Below are 20,950 nucleotides of genomic sequence, written 5' to 3' on the forward strand. Positions count from 1 at the left end.
AAAAAACGGCCTTTGTTTGACATTGCTTGAATGCCGTGATTCAGCAGTTTAAGCAAACTTTTCACCTGAGAGCCGCCCCCGTCCCGGACAGCCCCCACCCCACAGGACGGTGCTCCCCTGAGGCGACGGACAGCAGTGCTCACATATTCATCAGCCTTTCAAAAATAAATGAACAATGCTCGTTAATGTCCTCTTTTCCAGAGACAATGAATTAGAATTGGAGAGTGCCTTTCCATTATTTAAAGACTTCATTCATCGCTTCTTGTGGTGATTTCCCCGCGCAATGCTATTAATAGTGTAAAGCTCCAAATCGGCTATAGCCTACTGCAACATAGGGAAATGGAATTTAAGCGCATGTTTATATAAAAATAAATAACGTTACACCGAAGTATAGCCACAAAGGTATTTACGTGAACAGGTTGATACATGTATAAACTACATTAACGAACAAGAAACACATAAATAAAGCCTCTATAGCATTGTTTTCCTTAACCAAAATAAAAGTATGACACTACAACAACACAAGTGGCCCATATTTCTTGCACAATTCCGATTTGTGCCCCAGAAATGCCAATCAACGCGGGAAAAGACCAGCTCTGGTTGCATAATGTTTGCGCAATCTTTAATCCGTTATGGATATGCATGAGGCAGGGAGCACTATGAATAACAATCCGCTTCATCTTTCCAGAGCCTCAGCACGTGCGCGCGTTCCTGGCATCTCAAACATGGAAACAATGACATATATTTGTTCCTTAAAGTTGTGATCACTCTCTCTGGCAGGTAGTGGGATGACGCATATACCCTTTTTGTAATAATAAAATGCAGTCACTTTTATATTGTGACAGTTTCTTGGTAAACTTAATTGTTGGCACAAAAAATGTTTAAAAGTTTGGTTTATGATTATTTACCCACCTCTGCATCACATTCTCAATTCCCTATTTGCAACCGCCATTAAAATGTAACTAATAGACACATCTAATATTACTGGCTGCTATTATTTCCCAAAAGATGATCGGGTTTGAAAGATGAACAGACCTGTGATGATTCAGAGTAACATGGTGCTATATTGGCACCTTCTGTGGGACTAAATATTATTCATCACGCATGCATGATAAACTTTAACAAGAACTGCCTTGTGAAAAACATTGCTGGAGACACAGTCCTTGCAGAGCAGTTGCTCATCATGATGTAAAATAAAAATGAAAGGATGGAAGTGATGCTCTGCACATTTACTTATATTATACATTATACTATAATGTTAAAAAACCACAATAACATACAGGTTTTGCTGTTGGAAATGGATGTCACACCAGTGCTGGTCTCAAATTACTGAAGCTTTGACCTTGAGTATACATGTCAAGCATAAGTCAAATTCAGTTACACTAAGAGGATAACACATTTAATTGTGAAATGATTTCTTTAAATAATTGTATTTTTTTCCAAACAACATTTCATTGTTCACAAAGAAAGGCCCTTTATCTGATATATTAAAAAAAACAGAAAAAAATAACAATTTATATTGAAACAAATGTGTCAGTTTGTGCATTTTCAGCATCCTTCAAACGGACTTCCATGCTAGGAGACTTATATATGTGTGTGATTCCTGCTGTATGGCCAAAAGCACCATTGTGAGGATCACTATATAGCAAGGAAGCATGACAAATAACAGCAACAGGAGCTATAATCCACCACAACAACAACACCATCAATGCAGCCTGGATTTTCCACATAATGCCCTAACCTTTTCTGTACTCAAGGATGAGGGGTGATGATCGTGTAATAATGTGTGTTTGGATGACTCAACCTTACAGGAAAGGACAGTGTTTGTGGATGAGTGCTGGGGGTTCTGAGAGTGATATTCAACAGCTGTGTTATACAGGTTCTCAACAGCCATAATAAAAAGTGTTAGACATAGCACCAGTTATTTTCCTCCCACTTTTCTACTAATCTAGACTCGACTCTCCCACTGAGCCTTTTGGCCCTAACAGTATACCAGCGGCTCATATTTTCACAGCATTAGACATGCTATTATTCTGTGGTTTTGGGGTATTTTCACAGCTCTCTCTTCAACTGGACCAACAGAGAAGACATTTTCTCCCAGAGAATTATCAGAAATCACCTCCATCATGGTAGGAAACAATTTGCACATCTTCAACTTTGTGCCATACTCATTGGGCCGTTATTCTTTTTTATTTATGGTCACCATCTTGGGAAAATAAGAGGCAAGCAGGGTTGGAAAGGGAGGAGGAGGAGAAAGAGAAAACAGGTAGGAGGGCCTGGTGAAGGGAGGGGGTAGGGAAGGCCAGGTGCTGGTGGAAATTGGCAGGCGATTGCCAAAGCGACCTCATGCCAGGATAATGCATGGGGCCATAGGTGTCCCCCAAGCCAATCCCAACCCTCATGCTGATAGCTTTTCAATGCCTGTGGGACAATCTCTACAATAATTGCTTTTCCTGTTTCAATTCTGCTACAAGGGCCAGTAACAAAAGAGAAGACTTTGTTTCTCATAACCATTGCAAAAGTGCGTGGTGCGTATTTGGAGCCATTTTTAGTTTACATATAGTTCTGAATAGTACAATACATCTTAGCATGCCACGTAAAACCTTATATAAGTGGTTTTGGATTCGAAAGAATATCACAAAGAGCAGAATGAAAGTGTGCTTTCAAAGTCTCTTCATGGCCGTGTGATTGGCAGATCTCTCCTTAATATATTGCACATTTCCCTTCAGGAGACCTTTGGACAATGTAACTTATCTGCTGTTTGTTAAATAATTACATAGCAAAATATTTTCATTTTTATCTCTGGGACACTCTATCCATCCTCTGCTATGATGACCAATGACATATTTCCCTCCTGATGGAGGGAGTGAAGCTCAGCAGGCCTTGTAGAAACCCAAAACCTCCCTCCACAGCTCCCTCAAAAAGTTCAAAGAAGAGTTTGACTTGTTGCTCTCTCAATGAGTGATTTTCATTTTTCTTTCAGCTTTTTTCCCTAAATAAGCACTTTTTAAAAATTCTTTCCTCTATTTTCCCAGCACACATCTGTTTGAACTTATGGTCAATGTATGTACTGATTAAATTACCACTATTCTAATAAGACTAAAACATGACTTTGTTAATACAAATAAATAAATCATAGTAATAATGACATTATCAAGCATTTTAGCAATAATCGTATTACTAATTGAAATAGTATTATTGTATGTATTAGCTTAAATAATATTATTTGTAAAAACCTAATGATTTCAATTGTATTTTTTTTGTTTGCTTGTTAATTTATGAAGCGTATCAGAGTTAAACCAAAAGAATAGGCAGGCCTCAATTGTCCAACTGCAGTTTTCTTCATCTTACCGCCATGCACGACTCAAAATAACTGAAAAGGAATACGTGCGCACGTCTAATTATTTCCGACCCACTTGTCTTGTCCTTGAAAAGGTTTGGGCGAAATGAAGTCAAGAATACCGAGTTCATTTTAAACGCGCCCGTTTTCAATAGAGGGGGACTCTTTAAGGAGCAACGGTGAGGAAAACCCTCTCATTAAAAGGAACTGCTCAATAAATTGAATTAATACACGTGTGTCGTCGGCCGAAACGAAATTCACTCGACTTTTCCCAGGACAAAAACAATATTTAAACCAATATCAAATCTTTAATCTTAACTATTAATGTTTTTTTTTCTGCTGAAATGATTCGTTATAGCGGGATGGTTTTATTATCCGATGCATTAAAGAGCCACATAAAGATAACCTAACTTAGACAGATTTCCCCTTTAAATAAAACAAAAGTCTGGGGATATAATTCAAGCTGTGTCTGGGTCAGGATACAGTTTAATACTGAGAAACGGTACTACGCAGGCAGTTTGTTTTCATTCTTGCGCAGCATAAATAATGTAGAGCCTCGCCTGTCTGTCACTTACATTTAATATGCCGTCATTCATGCATTAGAAATGAAGGCGGTGGAGGCTGTTGTTAAAACTGATATTATTATAAGACGTGACTTTGGCAATTGGCTCAAACTTTAACGACCAAGTTCAAACCTTAAGAAGAGATACCTATTTTGTATTTGCACAACATTTAAAAATACATTAATAAGTTAACAACACTTAGGCTACTTGGCCGTTTTTAAGATAGCCGTTTTTAAAATCAGTGCTTAGTCAAATAACTCAAAGTCTGCAGGTTTATGAAGTGGAGGGAAATCTTTGAACTTAATTTTCATTTCCAGCATTTTACCGTCAAGTTTATTTGGTAGAGTTCCCCCCTCACTGTGTGATACTGTTCATATTCTGTTGAAATTGGCAACAGTGTGCCAGTCCAGTGCCTAGTTTAATTTACCTTGTCTTGGGAATGATTTTTCTGTATTACCTAAATAAGGTGAAATCTGGGGCATGCAGACTCTACTGCTTGTCGGAATCAGTGGAGTGTGAAATTGCAACACCAGACAGCCAGGATAATAGCTCAGAAGGGGGCTAATGTCCCTGCTACATTCACAGAACATTTTTATAATGACTGAATTAAAAGAGGGGGGGTAAAGATGTATGCTATAGTCTGTGTTGTCCCTTTATTCCTGTCTTGATCTGTGCTTTAGCTTTCTGTAGGTGCATTTGTCCTGTTAGGATTAAGCAGTGTAAATAGATTAGATCGAAAATTCTGTTTATAAAATGGAAATAACCTGTATACACCACAGTCGAGTCTGGCCTCTTTCTGGCTCTCATTTGGGCCCTTTAGGACCCTCCTCTCTCACCTTGCTTTGTCAAAGTTGTAATATTATTGAGGGATGTTTCTCCTCCATCATCCGTCTCAAGACACCCGCTCACATCATCACAGAATGGGCACACATGAACCTGCAACCTCTCCCTCTCTGTCTGGCCTTGTAACACATGCACAGACACACACTTGTACTCAACACACATCAATTACATGGGGATTATTGAGACATGGTTCTGTTCTGTTAGAGATGCCAGCAGCAGGCCCCGATTTGTCTGGCATTACTATACCTAAATTTGGTTTGTAATTCGTCTGCTTTTAGATCATTCCAAATAGCCTCCAAATCCCTGCGTCTCACCATTTAACACTCCCACTGGTGCTAAACCTAATCTTTCCCCTGACTGGGGTCACCATACTGGTGGTCTCAGCTTTTCAGCTTTCCAGCCGCTGGACTAACTTTGTACCAACTCAACAGTCTGTCACACATCAGTCAACAGTCTGTCTCACATCAAAGCACGCATCTGACAAGAAATGGGAAGTTTGTTTCCATTCATAAAAGGTGATCAGGTGTTTGGGCATCAATGGGTGCAGGAAATGCAGCTTTCATGTAAATATGGGCAATGACGAAACAAATATTTCATCACAAACTATAAGTAAAGTAATAATTAAGGGCCGGTCCAGGATTTGCTAAATCAAAAGCAGGAAAACTGTGGAGAGTCGATAAAAAGTTGATCAACTTTTGGCAACACACTTTAAAGGGTAATGATTCATGTATGGATGTTGTTCTGGTGATATAAAATGTTCCTGATAATCCTGGCATGTTCTCAGACTGAGAACCTCATGAAATAATAAGCATGTTTTCATGCACTCTCAAGCCCAAAAACTAAACCCAACCCTCTTCATTAGGAAGATATAGTGTTTTAGATTGTTTTGATGTGGTCGGGGAGCAGACGGACTTTTGGCTAAGCATTGGAAAGAGCAGACAGACAGTCCAAGCGGTTTAGCCTTGTTTAAAATTATTAATCCACTTCTAATTCCAGCTGGCCCCCTGGCAGCATAGAACCCTATCAAAAAAATCAGCGCCTCCATTGTGAGGCCTGGCAGAAGGGGACTGGGCGTATTTTTTCTGCTCCAATCAGTTTCTAGAGGTTGGGCGATTAAAAAAAGAATCCCGAACCCCCCTTCCCCGCACAGCGGGGGGAATAACGGAATCATTAATTCCCCATTAATTTCTGAAAAAATACGAAATGTCGACTCGATGTAGTGGCCTCCAGAGAATAAAAAGACAGTAGTGACAGACTGGAGCGACAAGTGCTTTTGGTTGACCAGAAAGTGTTTAAGGGCAACATTCCCAAACTCTCCACATTGTGATTTGATGTTTGAGGATCAATATTACTAGAATACAGAAAAAACATATAAATAGGCGTCCCACTTCAGCGAGCACAGCAACCTGACATATTGTCCTGTAATTTCACCGATTTCCAAAAGCTGACGTATTTCGGGGTGTTTGGGTATGTTTTTATTTCAGTTTTGTAACCGTAATCTTCAAATTGATTTATGTATCCATTTAAATATGGTATAATTAGGTATTTGGTATTGATGCTCTTATGGAGGTGTAGTCACTTTTTGGGGCTCATATACAAAATATGTCAGAGGTCATCATGAAGTTTGTGAGGATGACCTCTCAGTTATCCGATGTCAAACCAGTACGCAACAACACTTGTTTGACACACACACAAGGTTATATTCAAACCTTCATCCACAAACATACACAGTTATTTAGAGACAATATAATACAAATGAGGTCTTTAACTCTGAATGAACTATATCACACTGCAAACACAACGGTGGACCTCATTCAGCTGCTAGCTGAATTCCAGTGTTTGCGATAAATAAATGGTTACAGCTCTTCTTTTTCTGCCAGTGCAGTTTTTTATGTCTGATATATCACTTTTCTATTGACACAATAAGTAATTCATCAATTGTAATAACCAAATCACCTTCAATATGGGTGCAAATGATTTAAAGTGTTGCAACTTGTCTCCTTCTGCTCTGAAATCTCAATGCAGATCTTCTTCTTTCACACAGTGCAGAAATATATGGTCTATCTGTTTTGTCCGACTTGAATGCATCGTTGTGATTAAGTTACTTAAAGAGTTTAAGTCCTCATTCTTTGTCAAGTTTACATCATTCTGTGCAAGCTGTTAGTAGATACAAGGAAGTTCCAGGCTGCTAACCTCACATACAGCAGGGTGGCTGGCAGGGGGGGTGTGGGGGGGGGGGAGGGCAATGTCAAATCTCTGATGGGACAAAGAGGTGGTTCTGCTCCGTCTCTCCCAATGTAAACACCATACAGCAAGCACACTGATGCACCAGCACCCTGCGAGCGGATGGGTTTTGATTAGGAAGCATGGCCGGGCCCCAAGTGTGGGCCCCTATCATCACCCTTTCAAACACACACACACACACACACACACACACACACACACACACACACACACACACACACACACACACACACACACACACACACACACACACACACACACACACACACACACACACACACACACACACACACACACACACACACACACACACACACACACACACACACACACACACACACACACACACACACACACACACACACGGGGCCATTATAGCTGTCTCTGCTCAGAGTGACAGCCTTTCATATCTGTCTGTCTCCAAGCCAAGTGGTTATCATCTATGCACCCAACCATTAGCAAATGTCACAAACACACAAGCTGCCACACACACCCACATACACATAAATGCTGGCAAGTGCACACATGTTCGCATAAACACACACACACACACACACACACACACACACACACACACACACACACACACACACACACACACACACACACACACACACACACACACACACACACTTTCTTTCAGAAAATGAGGCCCAATTAGATGTAATCAATGGCGGATAAGTAAAAAGCATTTCAAAAAATTCAATGCTTTTAATTTTTTTTAATTGATTTTCCACTAATTTCTTCCACACTCTCTTTTTCACTTTCCATCTCTCCCTCGATTGTTCAACCTCTTTCTCTCTCCATCTCCCAGGGTGACTTTTGAGCGCTGTGAGATTGACAGAACAAAAGAGATTGTTGTGGAGATACTAATTATTTAATGAATTCTTTATTTATTTTAAAAGTTCCCTGGGTGGCGAGGTGCCCAGACTGTTACAGTAGATGGAAAATTACAGGCTGGAAGACAGTGAGTGACACATGAGCGGAGGCAGAAGGGCAGGGGGTGGGCTGTGCCATCCAAACATGCCCATGCCCTTAAAAGCTATGGCAACACCCCGTCATCCAGGCAGACCCCCCCCCCTACCCCCACACAGACCCCTCCCCACCTCCATTTTCTTCATTCCATTTCAGCAAAACTGCCAAATGTGTGCTCATTTCAAATCCAGCTGCAGTTTTTTAAAGTGGCGCTCTGTTCAAAGTTCTAATTTTCCAGAAACAATCCTTAAAAAGACAACAAATGGCAACAAATGTACCTCAGCGAGGGGCCGCATGTCCACTACGATGAATGCAAACCGCAAAAATATCAAAATGATGTGTCCTCTCCCCCAAAAACCGATAAGTAGGGCATGGGGAGAGTAGGCCACTAAAGACCGGGTCATTATTGATTTGACAAGTGAGTGAATAATTCATCTCTAGTGACAGGCTGGGACAGCCGTTTATGACTACTACTGTAACTACTAGAGCGTATCCCAAATGTAATATTTCCTCCACCAGTCTGTTGTGTCGTCTAGCGCTCTGATACTGTACATCCCGCGCCCCACCTCTGTCGGTCTTTCTCACTTTATGGAAACTCCTCTTATGGTCTCTGGTAATCATTCCAAATGTTCAATTCAATTCCAGATTTTGTATGATTTCCTCAGCCAAGTGCTGCTAAATTTACGATCATTTCCAGAATCCCTGCAGCTCTTGGCCAGCAGGACACAAGGACAGCTTTATGCCTAGCTGTAATTCACACACTCATTGGCACCGGCCCCAGCAACTGCCTTCTGCACAGAAAAACTGATTTACACACTACCGCAGCAATCGAAGATATAAGAAAACACAGCTTTGATTGGCTGAGTCATGTTTGAAGCTGTTGCCTGCTAAACACAGATGTGACTTCTGAGCTGTTAAAAGCAGACATCCCCATCTGCGCCAGTACTACACTGCTTGGCGCATGAATAACTGTTAGTTAGTTAGCGGTTACGACATGCACAGTAGTGCAAATCTGCTATAAGTCAATCTTGTTAGTGCTATGAAAAACACACGGGAGATGAAAAACAGCCCTTGTGGTGGTAACCTCACTTAAAGGTCGAAGGTTGATTCAAGGATTTAACTCACTAATGCCCAGTGACCATCTGAGACCAACAAATCACTGACCCGGCCACTGACTCAGTTCTTTGTCTTGACTTCTTTAAACCACTTTTTAAATCACTTAAAAAGGGGCTTTTTCTTTAAATCACACAGATGCAGTCTCAAAGGTTATTTCACTCAAATCTGAATGTCATAAATTCATTGCCACACACGTACCTGGAGAGAAAATCACTACGAGCTGAGCAACCCTGCACCTATCCCCATCTGTGCACAATAAAAAAGAACTCTTGCCATTTATTCTACAATAAAGGAACAGTCGTGCTCTTGAATAGAGCTCTCGGGGGGTGTTGAGCGCAGAAAGGCAGAGTTAGTTTCAATCTGTACTTGGACTACCTGCTGAGTTACCAGATCCCTAGCGAGTGTGAAGTCAAGCAGACTGCTTTCCTGACTCACGCTGCCTGCCACCACCTCCACGCTGCATCATGATTTATTCCCTGACAGCAAGACGTCGGCACTGCAAGATTAAGACGCGTTCTGGAAGATGCCTGACACTGATCACCTGGTGGAGTAGCTATGCAGGACAAGTGTTTAGCACATACAGCTACTACACCAACTGTTTTTGCTTATTTAGACTTAGTTACCTTTTGCCATGTACATTACACATATGCACACATCAGCGTGCACACATAGCCCGCCTGTCAGTGGGTCGAGGCACCGTAAAGAGTTTTAGGACAGGCTGAAAGAAGATGAGTTATGTGTGTGAGCTGTCTGTGACCTTTCCATATGATATCACTCAGAGAGGAGTGGGACGCCTCAGCCCAAATCCTGCCATTCTTAGCATGCATACCAGTCTTCGGGAGCACATGCGTGTTTCAAAGGAGTAGAGTTTTCAGTTTGTTTTCTGTAAAGAAGAATACTAGAGAGCAGCAGTGTGACTTTCTTTCTTTTTTCTTTCTTTCTTTCCCCTACATTTCCCTGCTCACGCACTTAAACACTCACGTACCGACACAATAACATGCACACCAACATACACACACTAACTCACGCACGCGCACACACTAACACACACAGGGGCCACAGGGAACTCCAAGTTTCCATTCATGCTTCTCATTATCGGGGCATGTCGGTATTTTATGAGGCCGTGTAAACCGCTGAATTACTGCACTTTAAAATGCATCCTGACACTATTACGCGACCATGTTGATGGAGAGGCCTTTCATTGCTGGAGCGAGGACCTAAAATGGTGGACGACAAAAGAGCATGACTTGTTAATTATTTTTAACTGCCGGATAAAAATGATTATGAAGTAAGGCAGGATATACAAATGGCCAAGGCCACATCATAAAGTGACCCCCCGTCTTTGGGGAAACACTAACTATAGTTTTTCTCGTTTGATTAGAAAGAAGCACAACTAATTAATTTTCTCTTTGAGAATGCACACCCTCCTATTTCAAGCTTGTGCTATAGACAGATCGTACAATGAAAAAGGAATGATCTATATAAAATCATTAATGATATAATAATGGTGATGAAAATGCAATACATTGCGTTGGTAAAAATGTTCAATTTATTCTGACATGTTATATTCATTACAGCAATGACTCAAATTATTCATCCCAATTGTCTTTTCAATTTAATAGACTAGCATTTAATTAAGGGATCCTCCCATTCAGGCACACACAAAGTTCGTCTGAGAAATATCAGTGGATTGTGTGTGGTGTGTTTATGTGGGTGTGGGTGTGTGTTCCAACCGATGATATAAAAGCTTTCGAGACATTTTTAAATGCTCTGATCAAAACAGAGATTTTTACCAAAAGTTATAATCACAAGTCAAAAAAGGTTTACTCTTTTCCCTTCATTTAAAATGCAGCTATTTTTTGTCCTCTACAATTAATCAAAACTACTGATCACCAACAACATTAAATACTAAATATATGTTTCAAACATTACAATGTACTAGTATTATAAATATAAAGTATTAATCCGACATGTCAGGGTGATTTGTTAGGATACTTGAGGATATGTTCTGCAGCTTTTTGATGATAAAGTCACATAGATAAGGTAAAAAGTGCTTATTCCCTCTTTCTCTGCTACACCCTTTAGTACATTTAAAATGCTTGCATGCTTTTTTTGACCAGTGCTATCAGCAAAACAGATTGAAATGTTTCCAATCTCTTTAGTATGCCCTGGAGTTTTCTTATGTGTGTAGGTTTGTGCACACACATGGCGTAGGCCTGCGTATGCCCATGTGCATACTCGTATACCCACATTTGCATTGCGGCTCGCAGTGCATGTGTGTGTGCACATATGTTGCGCGAGTGTCTCTCAAAGAGCCACAGTGGCAGTATAGCTGAGGCAGGAGCAAGCTGTTGGTCCACAGTGGTGACAATTAAAGGTGGCGGACCAGTCAAAACAAGCCCTGTTCCTCCAGGCTGGGCCAAAGTGTTGCTGAAGAGGTTCTTTTGAGGCACCCTTAATGTGGTAAAGTGATCTCCTTCTCAATTGGGACACTCCAAGAGGCCATCCCTGACAATCAGAGCAAAGCACACTGCCTCCCCTCTCCCTCAGCCTTGTCAGTTTCCATCTAACCCCCTTGGCCTGGATCCTTCGAGTAGATATCCCCCACCATGGCAGACTTCCACTTCCAAAGAGAAAAAAAAAATACTTTTATCAACAAAGAAAACTCTTTATTATCTGTATCTATGTAACACCCCATAGTTTGTTTATGTATCCTCACTTGTAAACTTTCAGAAGTACTACGATTGTATTTTGTTCAGATAATCTGAATGCAGCTGAATCTCTTGTTGGCTTCCTTACGAGACATTTCGTATTTATATCTGTAGTCATTGCTCCCAATATCTTCGTAGCTATTTCCCCAGTGTTATTTGTCATCTGTGTGGATGTGGCCTAGGTTGCGAAAAAGCCAGACAGTGTTCAGAACACGACAGCAGAGCCTAGTTGGCGTCGTGACAATTTGGCCGACAATACCAGCAGACTTAGCACTCACTTTTTACAAGGGCTGCCTCAAATTGCTTCTCTCTTTCTCTCTTTGCGGCACACGCAAAAGAGAGATTGGCAAATTGAAACTGAACTTTATTAGAATCAGAATCAGAAACGGGTTTATTGCCAGGTAGGTTCACAAATACGAGGAATTTGACTTGATGTCATGGTGCAGACATACAATATAAAACAAAAAATCTAATATGAAACAAAACATCTTTAAGGACACTGTAATACAATATAGTTAGACAGCAATACAATAAAGCAGTAATTTACAGCGAAATAGAATGCAGTGAATTATATAATATGAAATAAGGAAAATAGAGGCTGTTGCCGGACATAGTTTGTAGTAGGTTGCCCTGATCCAAATAAATAATCACCATCAAAGGAAACGCAGATTTGACCATTCTGGCTAACTCTCCGTAAAGCTCCCAAAGAGGAATGGAACTTTGGGCTCAACTTAAATGAAAAGGGGGTTTCTTTTATTCTTCTCACCCCATTCTAACTCTTCATCTTTTCTCTTTACTTCTTCTTCTTGTCTGTTGAAACATGTGGTCAGCTGTTATGCTTCCATGTGGTCAGATGATCAAAGCTGGGGAGCAGCAGTAATTGTCCCCCGCTGAAGCCCTGCCCCGGCTGGGATCAGGATCCCAGCAGGTGGGGGGGACAGCCATGAGAACGGAGGGAGAGGGTGGAGGAACGCAAGAGGCCCTGCCTGGCAGAAATAAAGACTTCCTAAGGGCTGCTCTCTGACAACAGAGCCCCAAAGGGAGAGTGAAAAATGAAGCCTCCACACATTCGGAGGGGTTTTCACTCAGGGAAAGGGGCCGCCATTGGGGTGAACATAAGAGAGAGAGGGCAAGATGGAAAGCATAAGAGAATAGGATTATAATATTTGCTCAGAGCGAAGAGGAACAATTGTGCGCCCATTTCACAGTGTCCTTAGAACTGAGCCTGTGTCGAATCCGAGAAGGCATTCTGTTTTTTTTTTATGGTTCATGAAATATGGATGCTGTTTGTTTCACCTGCTTACCCTGACTTTTCTGGTCAAACATCTTCCACTGGCAAACACTATCGTTGGCAAAAAAATAAGAGAAAATACAGAAATAAACCTGGCAGTGCACTTGTAGAACACACAAATACATGAGCCGGTGACATGGGTGTAAACACAAGTAAGTCCACTCTTTCCTCTCACAAGCAAGCCAAAAAACACATTATTACCATACACAAACACAAACACACAGACACACACTGAGGTGGTAAAAGACCACGCATACCTCGGCCGGTCAGTGTTTACCTGAAGACCATAGGGAGCTGTGAAAGCTCACAAGTCGGGCTACTTTGCATGTACGTGGGAGCCCACAAAACACTTCTCACTGCTGTCCGTCATTTTGATTGCCCAGCACGACTCCTCTGCCCCAAACCTCCCAACACCCCCACCTCGCTACAACCCCCTCCCTGGCCAGATGGCCTTTTTTTAACTGTCTGTGGGCTCTTGCACCTCTGCTCTACCACACTAAATCCCTGAGATGGCTGGGTGGAGTGGAGGGTATTGGAGCTCTGGACAAATGGTTCGGAGGTAGCAGAGCAAATAAAACGGATTAAGAGGAGTCTTTTCACAGATACTTCAAAACTATTTTGGCGCTGAGCCATGGATTCCCCCCCCCCCCCCCCTTAATACTCCCCCCGCAATAGAAGGAAAAATCAGACACCCACAAAGAAATTTTCAGAGCATACAGACCTTGTCTTTGGGGGATCTCAGATGGAAAGATGTGCATGTGCTGCATTATACTTAGATCTAAGAATATGTCATGTCAGAAATATAATATTCGTATGAGTCTAGAACACGGATCCCTAAATGCATTATCTATGCATAATTACTGCAGCCGAAAAAAAGTAATTATTTATTAAATATTACAATAACATTACGCAAAGTCACAGTAAAGGGTGTAGACACGTTTCCATAGGGCTGCAGAATCCAATAGTACAGGCATGACATAAGGCAACAACAGAAGACCCTCAGCCTCATAACAGAGCCCATTAGTCCTCTGCCATTTTGCTTTATATACATTTTCTGACTCACTGAGTATTTTATGCCCCGTTAGTAGAAACATAAAACCACAGATGACATAAAAGAGTAAATGCACATTTATATTGTGGAGAATGAGTCATGCACGTCCCTAAAGGGCTGTCATTTTCATAACAGCACCCTGTTAAAGGTCGACCGACAGTGATTGAACGCTTTCAATTTTCTCAATGGAGTTTAAATGTTTTTCTCTTACTTATTCTATAAACAAATACAGTTACTTTAAACCATTTTAACTCTAAAGTGCAAAACAGCCTATTTCAGATCGCAAAGCATCAAAGAAAGTAATATGAAGGAAACCAAATGTCACCTCTTGGCTCCATCCAGCCAAAGGTTAGATTCTTGACTCCCCGCTGTCTCCTGTCATTAGGTTGCTTGGCAACGGGCTACAAGCTATAATTAACTTAGCAAAATTAAGATTTCCATTTTGTTAACACAAAAACACTTATCTGAAAAGTGTCACATGTTCACTGAAAGAGATTCCAAAGGCATGCATTGAAATATGAGTGATTTTTTTTTTTCTTTAAGACTTGGCATGCTACGACTGTCGCCACTGAGTGAGATGTACAAGTGCAGCTGTTATACTATACTTAATGAAAAATCATAAGATGGGGCATGATGTCAGCCTGTGAGCATCTGTCAAGTGTTATTCTCATATGTTTCGAGCATACTAATTTCAAAAGGGTCTAACAGTCCCTCCATCCTCTTTATTATGCCTGCATACCTGCAGCCAGAAAAACTCCCAAAGTAGCAATAAACCATTTATTTCTTCTTATACTTTTTGCACGCAGCCACCCACATATTCCTGAAGTCAGAGGCCAGAATGCTTTCATTCAATGTGCCTTAAAGCACTGTGATTTCAATCAATTCTAGCTCTTTTAGCCCTGCAAGGAAACAAAGCAGAAACGTTCACACCATCAATGCCGAGCCGCTGAACCGCACTTAACCCTGCTTCCTGACCATGGTATAGCCAGTGCATCCACCCTTCATCTATAATCTATCCCTCCATCATTTCAGCTATCACCGTACCACTACATCCCTCAAACGCCACCCATCATTGCGCCAGACAGCTAGTTATGACTTTGAAGCAGAGGGCAGGGACACCGGCTCCTGCTAACGTGTTACCAGGCAGCGACGACAAGGTCACCAGGATCACTCAATTAGCAGGGGTGACAAAAGACCCAGCAGGATCCAGCCCAGCATCCCCCAACCCTGACAGAACATCAGCCGCCACAAGCAAGGGCCCGCCTCCTGCCACCAACCTGTGTCTATGTGCTGTTCGCTATCATAGAGCCAGGACACCAATGCTTTCCTATTGATGCTGCTGAATGTGATACCGTTTGGCATCAACACTCACTTTGTTTACATTTATGGCAGAAGATGTCAACTCCATTAACAGCGCTGATCATTACAAATGTGATTAATGTGAAATTACCTTTTCAGTAAAGCAATATTACTTCATGTATTCTACACTACAGAATTTAATGAAAAGGCTTTCCTCCTATTTTATGGCTTTCATAATTGGATGGAAGTTCAGAATTGTACAGCAAAAAAATACATTAACATTACTTGGTTTGGGCAATTTAAGTGAAAATATAATTGCTGCCATTAAGTTTGACAATTTTTCCAGAGCAAAAAGCTACAAGAGAGCAGGGTTGTCATCCTGAGTCATCAGTGTTGTTAGGTTAAGATGAAGGAAAGATTGTAGATTCAGTTACAGGTCACAAGACCTGTCTCACGCGTCAAGTCACTTCACTTTTCAATACTGAAGAATACAATCTAACATAAGTGCTTTCAGTGCCTCAAAAATAACCATAACAAATCTGAATCATTATTACTTCACAAACAGATATTGTAGGGAAACGTAATAAGGTATGTTGACAGTAAAATATTCAGTATGAATATATCGACAGACACAATGAAAAACACTTCCTTGTCATGTTGATTTTTTTAAACAAATACTAAGTAATCAATCATTAATCAATAAACATACACATTGTATTAGTGTGTGTGCAGTCCAAGATGCAGGTTTTCTCTTCTATGCAAATGCCTGTCTGTACTCATCACAACACATCGATGTGTTCACACTGAGCAGGTATCTGAATGGACATACATCCTGTACATATGTGTCTTTGTGTCTGTCTGTTCGTTAGTCTACTTTTCTCTCATCCTCTGTCTGTCAGTCTGTCAGGCCATCTGTGTGTATTTCCCCTTCATGGCAACCTGCCTGCCTGCCTGCATTTCTCTCGGCCCCTTACTGTCCTATTTTCAGTAAAAATGACTCTTGTCTAGATCAGTGTTTGGGATATTCCTCTAGAATACACCCAACGCTGTGTTTGTGCTTTTCTTATTAAATGGATGCTTCTGAGTTGATGATGATCAAAGTTGAAGAGATATTGCAGCAGATATAAGTGTCAGCGAGAATGGCAGCATTGTTAATTAAAACATTCCTTCACCTAAACTACGATATGTAGGGCAGTAGTAACATAAAGTAGATTCCTTTGATTGTAGAAAAACACACACACACACACACACACACACACACACACACACACACACACACACACACACACACACACACACACACACACACACACACACACACACACACACACACACACACACACACACACACACACACACACACACACACACACACACACACACACACACACACAAAGCGATGGAAATAAAAAGATTTAGAGACTTCAACATGGAACAACTCTCTTGAGTCTCTCAAAGGCTTTGTCTGTGATGGAGAATGTGTGTATGTGAGTTTATGTGCAAGTCTTGAATCCAGTGGTGGGGTTTTTGGGAGGATGATAAGACTCTTTAAGCTTCTAGCATCCTAATCCTTGAAGTTCTTGCATTCAGTGCTTTCCCTCAGTGATCACTGCATTAACTTCCATCCATTCAGGCAAAATTTATATTTTTTCAAAAGCATTCAAATAAGCAATAACAAAAACTGCAACAACTACCAGAGGTCGGTAAAGAATAAGGATTTGCAGCTGCCTGTTGCTAACGGAAACAGTTTGCTGAGGTCTATCTATTTACAATCTTTCCTGTCCTTTTATTTTCTCCTTTTCCAAGATCGTAGATATAAGAGTTGGAGAAATGAGTAAGCTGACTGATTGACTGGTGAGATAATTAAACAGGGTTGTTGGAAACCAAACGAGATTAAATGAGCTAAAGGAAAGCTGGTAAAGAGAAGATCCTACCAAAGTAAAACACTGTAGAGTTAGAAAATGTATTTTATAGAGGTGAAAAAGGTCCTATTTTATCCTTAAGGACATTGCATTTGACCTTGCAATTCTGAAGATCCACGACAGCACGACAAATAGTTCAAAGCAGTTCAACAGCTGGCACCACAGTTTATACAGACTTCTACAGCTGCTCTCATTCAGCAGATAAATACAGCCATCAGTGATACAGTCAAATAAACATGCATCAGAGACCAATGAACTTTATGTCTTCATTCATTGCATTTGAATGGTGCAATTTAAATTCCAAGTTTGTTTTTCTTCTGTGTTCTCCTCCTCCAAACTGCACCGAGCAGGTATCGCAAGTTAACACTTCCCTAATGGTTCCCTTTTGGTGCCCATTAATTGCCCAATGATTATTTTTACACTCTGCAAACAGTCACACGTCACCTTGTGTCCCCTTAGGGACGACAAACTGGCAAATGAAGGGCTGGTTTGAAGGATAGGGACTGGGAACAACTGGGGCGGGCTGATAAAAGGAAAACCTGGATTCAGTTAGTTATTGAAATATATTAAGATAAATAAATGTAGATAATCTAACAGGTCAGGAGAAGATTGTTGTGCTGTAAACACAAACCTAATAAACCACCATCAATCAGCTTTTACCCAAGGACATCATTCCTAAAACATAAATATCACTCAAAGGAATAGTTGAATGTTTTCAGCAACACCATTATTCACTTTCTTGCAAAGAGCTGGATGATTGACATTACTCTGATGGCTGTCTGCTAAATCAGGAGTCAATAAACTAAGCTAAGCATAAGTGTTGAAGTCCTGTCATCACCTTGATGTCGCCGGGATCTGTTGAACTACTCGTTTAAAACTATTGAATGTCCCTGCTATATGAGATTCAGAAACACTTAGAAATAGGTACAATATATATATTTGATTCCTTAAGTAGATAACGACTACACCGTTTAGTATTCTTTGCAGGCATCCATTTATATAACTAAGAAAAACAACAGTGATGAAGATACAACCTCCTGGGTGAAGAGAACACAAACAACTTAAAGTAGAGCTTTAACTTTGCTCTTGAGGCGGAGTGGCAAACAAAAGCAGGGGAGACAGGGGTTTATGACACCTCTATTTGTTGACTCTACACGTGTGTAGTGTTTAATTAGCTGTAATCCAATTGAGGGATATGGCTTCCTGTTAAGGGAGGTGCAAAGAGTTGGAAAAAACAGCTTACAAGACTATTAAACACTAAAGATGCAGCCTCCTGCCTATAGACAGACAAACTCCTGACCTTACTGACACACTGAGCATCAGTCCACTCCTCAGGTGTGACCTGACCTCCGGGAGCCGCGGTGTGTTTGTGCTGCCTTTGCTTTGTCAGTATGAAAGAGTTTCCATCGTTATTAAAGCTGAGAAAAAAGTAAGAGACGCACAGAGAGACTGGGGGAATTCAAAGGGATGATGGAAGAAACGAGAAAGGACATGCAAGATCAGAGTGAAGATCTTATCTCACTTTGTCAGTGAAGATCTTATCTTATCTTGCCTATGTTTCTTTTAAGGGCATTTTCAAGGGAGATGAAAACATATGGCGAACATGTGCTTCTAACTAGAACCATACCACACGCACAAAACATGGTGTTATTAGGTCATTATGATAGTGATCTCTTTCTCTCATCAAAGCCTCTGTTTCAAAACCACACATGAGCCAAAGGTGTCAGCTTGTAAAGACTCTTTCCAAAGCTCATCCAATCAGGCTCCGATCATCATCCAAGCTTCCCATACCGCAGATAAATAAAATTCAGTATATACATGATTTGAACAATTCGGAGAGGAACAACAGTTGGTGGATGCAGAAGGCATGGGCTTTTTTGAGGAATAAATAAAGCTGAGCGGTCAAAAAAAATACTGATTGGAACGTGGCGGAAAACCATGGCAACAGACTCCTTAGTAAACAGTTTATGGAAGCCCAGTAGGAAACCTGGTGGTTGGGTAAAGACAGCCTTGTGCTAATCAGTGCATACCAACACCTCCAGAGCCCAAACCTCCGTGAATTTCAGGAACAGATGTGTCAATGTGCCGGCCCTATGTGGTGCCGCTGCAGTGTTTGACCCATTAAGAACTGTGATAATTAAAGGCTGCATAAATCATTTTTTATGCAAATGCTCAGTTGTGTACAGCACACTTGAATGTATTCAGACATCCTGTCGAAATAAAAAGTCACTTTCTTACAGTCGAAAAACAAAAAAAGACAACCAATGGTTTGAAGAGATTATTTGTGCATGTGCCACAAGACAAAAGGACAATCATTTCAAAAAGCTCCAGTGAGTTCTTTCGTAGTGTCAAACGACAAATAACCCTGCTAGATGTTACGTTAGGATCCTGTAAACATTCTGAATCAAGCAGCATGTTTTCTGTCTGACGAATCAGAAGAAGAGCAAATAGCTAGCAAAATATGAAGGACACTTATAACTTTTAACCAAGAATGTCAGAAGAGAAGATGCTCTTGACCTATCAGCGTATAGTGAGGAGTCAAGTCGTTAAAAATAAGGTTGTAACCCGCCGCTGTACTGTGATCAATAAGATAGCAGCAGTAGCAACCTTACAGGGTTCAATACAAACACAACTCATCCATTCATCTTCAACATTTCAAACCCTGAGACCAGCTCTCAATCATGAACCATCACTCTCCATCAACAAGGCCGACAACGCATAGAAAGTATTCAGTATGTCCATCCATGTTTGCACACACGGACATGCACTCAAAAGCACGGCCTGCTCTTCTCCCTACATAATTCACAATGTGCATTTCACTCCTATTATCTATCAAAATAATCACCGCTGGGGCAACCAGGGAATCTTGGGGGCGAAGTGACCCATCTGAGGTCAGGAGGAATCATCTCGGAGGGACTGCTCCGCACTGTGGGCTATAGCCAAACTGCAGCACTGGATGGTTAGGTGGCCGTGGCGACGATGGACAGGAAAAAGGAGGGAGGCCTGTTGGGGGGGATGCCAGTGCAGATGCCCGCAGACAGACCGCCTTGCCTGAGAGACACGAGAGCTGCCGGAGCCTCAGACAGCTCTCTCCATCACCCCCTCCAACTCCCCCTCCCTTCCTGTTGCCATCTGTGAAGCGCACACACACACACACACACACACACACACACACACACACACACACACACACACACACACACACACACACACACACACACACACACACACACACACACACACACACACACACACACACACACACACACACACACACACACACACACACACACACACACACACACACACACACACACACACACACACATAAAGAAGGAAGGCACCACTAACTGAGGCCCAGGGACTCTTAGCCACGTTAGCAGCCTTACTAAGTCCGCTGTGCCGGGTAACTGCTGACACGCTTTAAAAAGCCTATGAGAGAGTGAGAGTTGGTAAAGAGGGAGAGCTGCTGAGCCAGATGGTGGGTCTAAGCTAAGCTAAGCGCCGGAGAAGATTGAGATACCAGCCAGGTGAACTCTCCTCTCAGAATTGTTGACAGGTGGGTAGAGAAGAGCCGTCTGGGGTTGACAGTGGT

At 41.5% G+C, this 20,950-nt stretch overlaps 1 protein-coding gene across 2 annotated transcripts in view; it reads left to right on the forward strand.

The window, feature by feature from the left end:
* Nucleotides 1-20,950, forward strand: part of LOC307031985 (uncharacterized protein) — a 115,024-nt gene that overhangs the window by 64,992 nt on the left and 29,082 nt on the right. The gene's annotated exons all lie outside the window — the stretch shown is intronic.

Source organism: Notothenia rossii, assembly GCF_949606895.1.
Source record: "Notothenia rossii genome assembly, chromosome: 3".
NCBI lineage: Eukaryota > Metazoa > Chordata > Actinopteri > Perciformes > Nototheniidae > Notothenia > Notothenia rossii.